This window comes from Topomyia yanbarensis, chromosome 2 (assembly GCF_030247195.1).
Source record: "Topomyia yanbarensis strain Yona2022 chromosome 2, ASM3024719v1, whole genome shotgun sequence".
NCBI classification, from domain to species: domain Eukaryota; kingdom Metazoa; phylum Arthropoda; class Insecta; order Diptera; family Culicidae; genus Topomyia; species Topomyia yanbarensis.
In genome coordinates, this window is record NC_080671.1 from 130167329 (window position 1) to 130174655 (window position 7327).

A 7327-nucleotide genomic window follows, 5' to 3' on the forward strand; every position below is an offset into this window, starting at 1 on the left:
GCCTCACGTCAGTTGAGTCGTTTTTCTTATTCCAAAAGTCACCTCATTGAAGTCACTTTCCATATTCCCTTAGTCACCTAATGTGACAAAATTTGTCACTTCGGTGACATCTCTCACTTTAAGTGAGGTGACTCGAAAATTTCCGATCACCTTAGTCACGTGAGATTTGTGTCACCTCACCGAAAGTGACCGTCAGAATAACCCCCTCTAATTGATCCGACTTCCGGTTCCGGAATTACAGTATGGTGAGTACGAACACGCAGCAAATCCCGATTTCAGCGTATAAGGCGATAGATGTAAAAAGGCCAATTTTTTTTCCAAAAGGTGAGTACTCGGAAGATCACGTCGACTGTCGATTGGTTTTGACCTCCATTTCGTTTAAACACGACCAATAAATGTTTCTGGGTTGCTATTAATTTCTTCTAATGCATAACTGGAGTACATACTCATATTTTTCTGCATCAGATTCAACGTCGGAAGCAATATCATTCACATCTTCTTCCACGCTTTGCAAATCAGTTTCGGAATCATCTGCTGTTGAATTTGCTTGAATTTCTTCCATTATTTCAGATTCTTTGAGACGATTGAAAACATGGGCATATGAAGATAAACTCATCAAAATGTTTTTTTCAGATAAATATTAATGTGTAAAACCCGCGGTATTCCTAGTAAATATTGCATGCACACCGGGCCTGCCAGGCCCGGCTTGCCTTTTTGTGCATGTAAAAAATTTAAACATAGCTGCGCATCACTCCATAGATGAAAATTTCACATTTCTTTATTTTTGTTATAGATTTCAAAGCTACTTATCAAAATTTCCATACCCAAGCTTATACTGCATACACATTTTTTGTAACTAAAAAATTGTAACGTGCCGGGCCTCTAAAACCCGGTTGCCTTTTTGAGGTTAAATGACCGTTAAAGTGGGTGAAGCATTATTTTCGAGTGTTATGTCTGTTAGTCTGTGATAATACCCCGATTACATTTCGAAGAAATGTAAGAGCCAAATAGTTTCAAATGGCTGTAATTTCAGAATAATTGCAAATAAAAAAGAAATTTCTTACCCGTTTCAATCATATTTTGGCACTGGTAAGCTTTTCCGAGAAGAAAATGAAGTTTTTGTTGGAAGCTACGACTCACTTGCGAGTGAAAAAATACAAACTGTATCACTTTGTCAGTTCATGACCTGAATCATAGGTGTCGCATGACTAATTTTAGTCTTGTCGCAATTCGCCAACAGAAATGATGGCGGCTGCAATAAAAATTTAATACCAAAAAGCATTAGATTTGTTGCTTGGGATGAGCAAGTGGCAATTCGAGATAGTAGTTGTTGGATTAAGATATAGTCTTACAGCAAAGACGCTTAAATGAGGATAACCTCACTCTTGAATCTGCTGAGAAGATTATAGCAACATGGGCGATTGCAGTTACAAAAAGTCAAAGTTCTGGATTCTACCATTTGGAATAATTCCACCAATAGTCTGGGTAACTCTTTAGACAGAATAGCAAATACTGTTAGAATTCGAAAAGAAGTGAAAAGGGACCAGTGAAAAGTCGTTTATGTTATAGAGGTAAAAGAAATGCGCCATTTGAATGTTCTGCAGGAGTAAATTCAAATTATAGCAATTACAAGTACAATTGTAGACAACGGCTAGATTTTTCGAAAACGGTCTGTACTTTTTGAAGAAAGAGGGGACATATAAAAAGTAAATATTTTCCCTTGCGAAAAGCGATATAGTTGGTGGCGGGGGTGGGGTGGTGTGGTGCTTGTGAAAAACAGCACGATTTTTTAGAAATTCGGGTGAAGCGAATTGATCAAAACGTTTGTACATTACACTGTATCATTTCGACAATATTCTGTAATTTTTCTATACAAAAATATCCACAAACGACTCGGTGACGAAGCTTTTTGTGGAACGTCCTAAGAAAAATGATAACAGTTTTACAAGCTTTTACTGTCTTGAATCGGTCGAGGGTTGTTCATTATACCAAGAAAGGGTGATAGTACCATTAAAGTTGCAAAATTCAATCCTACAATTTCTACACGGCAGTTTCGTAGAAATTGTCAAAAATTACCAGTTTATTGGACGTTCGGTTTATTGGTTTGTTGGCTATGATGTAGAAAAGTATATTGGCAAATTTTACAGTACCTACAATTTGCCGTGGTTTTCAAACCGAAAACAGAATCTAACCGGATTGCAACGACTAAAACGTTCAGTCACATAGGTATAAGTTGAAATCTTTCATTCCGCGTATCACATTTTCCGCTTATGGTGGATAGCTTCTCCAAGTGGATTGAAGTAGAATGTATGAAGAAAGGAACGGACAGTAGCAATGTTTTTAAATGCTTTGAAATTCATTTTGCTCGATTAGTGCTTCCGGATGGTTTAGTATCGAACAGCGATCCACCATTTAACTGTCATTTTTGTAGGCTTTTTGAAGAGGCAAGGGATCAAGGTGCTCAAAGGTCCGCCTTACAATCCATCCAGCAATAGACAAGCGGAGAAATTTGTACGAACTACTAACGACGTCTTGAACGTCTGATTAGTTTGCTTAATTACAGGAGCATTAGTTTAATAGGTGATAGACAGTTTTCCATCTGAGAAAATATTCTCAGGCAAACCAAAGATTTTGATATACTTAATTAACTCCAAGTTGGATTATATAATGCATCAGCTGCTAATACAAAAAAAAAATACTGTGGGCTTAAAGCTAGTTTTCGTGCTTTTAAATTTATATTCCGGATCATCACTGGAAGCACTCAGGCGAAGACACATTGAAATCAAATTCGTTTAACACAAGACCAATGTCATAGATAGAACTTTCCAGAGAAGTTTTCGAATAATACGGAAGGAGAACAGAAGTTTCTGGGATTTCCCAAAACAAGTAAAGAATATCAACCTAGGGAAGCATCAATTGAAGCGCAAACATGGAGAGACCCCAATGGGTCAATTGAATAAATTCCCTAGGTGTTCGAAACAGAAGAAATCGGCAAAGGCTGAAAATGTGAATTTGTAGATGTTCATATTTATGAAATGTCAAACAGTATAACAGATTGGTTATATGATTGATTCTAAATACAGCGCAAATTCGTTAGTTGGGTGTTCGCTAGTTGGGCTGTTCGTTAGTTGGGTGTTCGCTAGTTGGGGCATGCCCTAACTAAAAGACACTCTTATGTCAAAACTGAAAGTCAAAAACTGATTGACGTTTGAATGTCATTGATTTCAAGGGGTTCATTGGTTGATTTCTGTGGCGATCCAGAAAAAATCATACTTTTAAATTCAATGGAATTTTATTTTTTGAATTAATATTTCGGAATGATTTTAGTGAAATAAATGCGTTAAATATTTCGCTTCGTCCATTCAGCATCAATTAGTTTGTGTCGCAGAGACGTTAGTTTAGTAACTTTTGAAGGTCATCTCTGATGTATTCAATCACATTATCCAATCTTTTTTAGCTAGTGGCAACGTAGAATGTTTGTGCTTTATCGGCTTTTTCCCGACGGTGTATCCATTTCCTGTTTTATGTGAAGGAATTTATCAAAAAATAATTGATGGCAAAAAGAACACTAATGACATACTTTGTCACAAAAAAACAACTTTAAACTGGAATGAAACAGCCAACTTTTGTGAATTGTAAAATATTTTTGCTTGTTTTTTTATGAAAGAAAACAAAAAATCAGCGTTTCCCTTGGGTAATTTTTGTCAGCTGTCAGTTGCCCCAATTAACGGATACGATTCGCTAGTTGGGGCGCAGTCGTGACCCAAATAACGAATTTGCGCTGTAGTATACAATGATATAATTGTAATATATCATGAAATTTTGCTTATACCTTCTTGAAGGGGAAAGAGCTGTTATGTACTGTTGTAAAATGTTTTACATATGAAAAAACAAACATTTGATTACGGCCTAAAAGCCAACTGTCAAAATACACTTTGAATGGAAATTCTGGACAAACCGTTACTAGTCGAACACAGTTCACAAGAGTTTATGCAAGAGAAAACTTTTCTCTTTCGTTTACTAACAACATTTGTGGTTGGCGTGTAACGGTTTGTCCGGAATTTCCATTCAAAGTGGATTTTGACAGTTGGCTTTTAGGCCGTAATCATATGTTTGTCGAGAAATTAATAATAGTTTTTGGCAACACTGTCGCGAGCAAGAACATCAAGGTCAAAATCTCGTGTCAAATTAACTTTGACAATCAATCTGACAATATTTAGAGATGTGAACAGATGCATTTACATTGACAACATCTCCTTTGGAGAGTTTTTGACATTTGTCAGTCGGTCCAACTAGCGAATCAAATTCGTTAGTTGGACAATGCTGTGGCCCAACCAGCGAATCACGACTGTAAAAAGATCGGTTTAGGCGATCTCGTCCCAGTTCGATTTAGACTTATAACCAGTTGTGAACGAAATTTATATTTATTACAGTTTCCATTATAGTAAGCCTGTTATTCCTAAAATCGTCTTCCAGCAGTCTGTGGAGGTATAAAGGTTTCGGCATCATCTTAGTGACTCAGTTTTAAATACTGTTTATACAAAACACCCCATTAGAGCATGTTCAGGAGTGTTTCAGCTCTAGATTCATAGTTTGACAGTAATATAAAACTGAAAATTTTAATACTAGAACTTGCTCTGCCCAGCAACAGTTTTAGCGGATGTTCTATTCAGTTTAAAATTCATGTCTCGCCATGCCTTCAGCGTTATACTGCATTCAAATTTATTTTTCCCCAGTCTATCGGGTCCAAGTGTCTGTGCTGAAAACTTTGCAAGTATTTAAAACACAGTTCTAAACGTGTTTTAAAATCAGCAACAAACAGAACGGCGTCGTATAACAGTTTTAAATTTTAAAACAAAACTGTTCAAAATTATAAAACAAAACGCTCTGCTGGGGATTTGAATGTTTCAGTTCCAGTTCTATTTTGAAACTCCTATACAAAATAAAACGCTCCTGAACATGCCCTTAAGGTTTAACTGAGAAAGCTTGGAAAAGCGGCCATCTTGGAAAACGAAAAAAGCAGTTTTTTCTCACACCGTTGAGAAAATCTTCATGAAAATCAATCAGCAATACTCTACCAATGCCCCGAATACATTGATTAATTTTCATGAAGATTTTTCCAACGGTTTGAGAAAAAACTGCTTTTTTCGTTTTCCAAGATGGCCGCTTATTGAGGCGTTCTCAGTTGAACCTTAAGGAGAAAATTGTTTATCCGTAAGGATCACAAAACGTATAACTAAATTAGTTATGGAATTTGTGTTTCGACTTCGTCTCATCAGAATCCGACACTAACTAACTTCTTAATGGAGAAAAATATGTTTTCCAAAATTGTTCTCCCCTAAGGAGAAATATAGCATAGTGGAGAGAATTGTTCCAAGCCAATCGATGAAGCGCAAACTGAATACGGACGGAGGGCAAACCGAATCGTTGAGATATAGAGATTTCGACACAACTGAACAATATTCCAGTGTGGATCGGACGAGTAGACGGAGCAGTAGAAAGCTTTCAAGCAGTAAATATCTGAAAGGGCTTAGATATTCTCATTACTAACCACAAACAGCGTAGTGCCTTTGCGACAATTTAGCAGATATGCTGCTTAAACATTAGTTGTTCATCGAGAAAAACTTCGAGATCTTTATCACAATTCGCCGTCAATCGTAGATTCTGCTAGGTAGCATTCGATACGAATTGGCGTTTTTTTTGCTCGAGAACGCAATGACCGTGCATTTCTCAGGATTTAATAGTCAATTGGTTGATTTCGCACCATTCCGCAAAGGTTCCTAGTTGGAGTTGAAGGTAAGCTGCGTCGTCAGTATTCTGGATTCTGTAGTATAACTTGAGGTCATTAGCGAATGACAACCGTGGTCCTTCTAAACAAAAATTGCTGAAATACAGCAAAAACTCAAAGCACCGAGATGGCTGCCTTGTAGAATATCAGATGAAGCGAAGCGGATACAGAATCACCTATCTTTAAAGCAAGACGACGATTACTGAGATACGATTGCATCCAACGGAGAATATTAGTACCAAAGCCAAGTCTACCCAACTTTGCCACTGCAATAGCGTGATTAATCTTGTCAAAAGCTGCTGAAAGGTCCATATAGATTACGTCAGTTTGAAGACCGTCAGACAAGGCATTTGTATACATACGTTGTGGACGACAGAAGAGACGTAGATATTGAGCGCCTCGGCATACATCCATGTTGATTCTCGGAGATGTACTGTTTGCAGTGGCTGGAAATCGGTTCCAGCACAACCATTTCAAACAACTTATTAACTGTGCTTAGCGTTATAATATTGTAATATTTTATCACCGTTTTGTGAACTGGTGTTTCCAGTCCTGTGAAGGAGCATTTCCAAAGGTCGGAGAGTACTTCAGTTGTTAGCAACCAATAAAACAGATGATAAAGAGGTTCAATTACACCGACCGAACATTTTTAAGAATAATTGTTGATATACAATGCGGACTGCCTTCATTTTACCAATCACCAGTTGTACCATATTATCGTTGACATTGATAGAGTTCAAAGACGGTATGCTTGAGGTACATTAAGCTCTCTGCCGCACAAGAAATCTGAGTCGCTACCAGTTTCTCGTTAAACAAACTTGCGAACTTTTTAGAGAATAGTGGGAAAATCTCCTGTGAACTAGAGCCCATACGCCCTCTATAGCCCATCGTTGAAGGTAACCCGGCTTTCTTTCTTTGCTTTTTTACGTACTTCCAGAATGTTACGTTGTACGTTCCGCAAATAATTGTCATGAAAGAGCTTAGCTTTCTTTTTATACCCTTGATTAACATGCACGTAATAGAAATTGCAGGCGTGGTAGTCATCGTTCTCTTAGCCGTGTTAACTGCCACCGTAGCATAAGATGATGCACTATTGTAGGATGGTATGACGGATATAGAAGATCCTTGTTTAGATAGAGAAGTTGAATTTCTACTTTGAAGCGGATTAACATGGTTGGTTGAAAGGTACGCAAAGAAGTAGGTAAAAATTTTATTTGCGCTTTGTACTAGAATTTATAATTTTATCTCGAATAGGACACGTCCAGAAAAAAATAATGGTTTTCGCGACAATTGGCGCATTTGAAGCTCTCTGTGGTTTCTTTCACCGGACAAGCGTACTTTGTGCGCGAATTATCACCATAAATCATACATTTTGAATCTAAATGACTTTTTTCAGTGTCGTGCCTAATGCCTCGTCATCTACGACCTTGATTCAGATTTTGAATTCTTCTCCCATGTCGTCCGTAATGCTCCTCGTACGTGGACCATAAAACGTGCTGTAACATAAGGCAGATCTACTTTAAGGATGTAATATAGAAA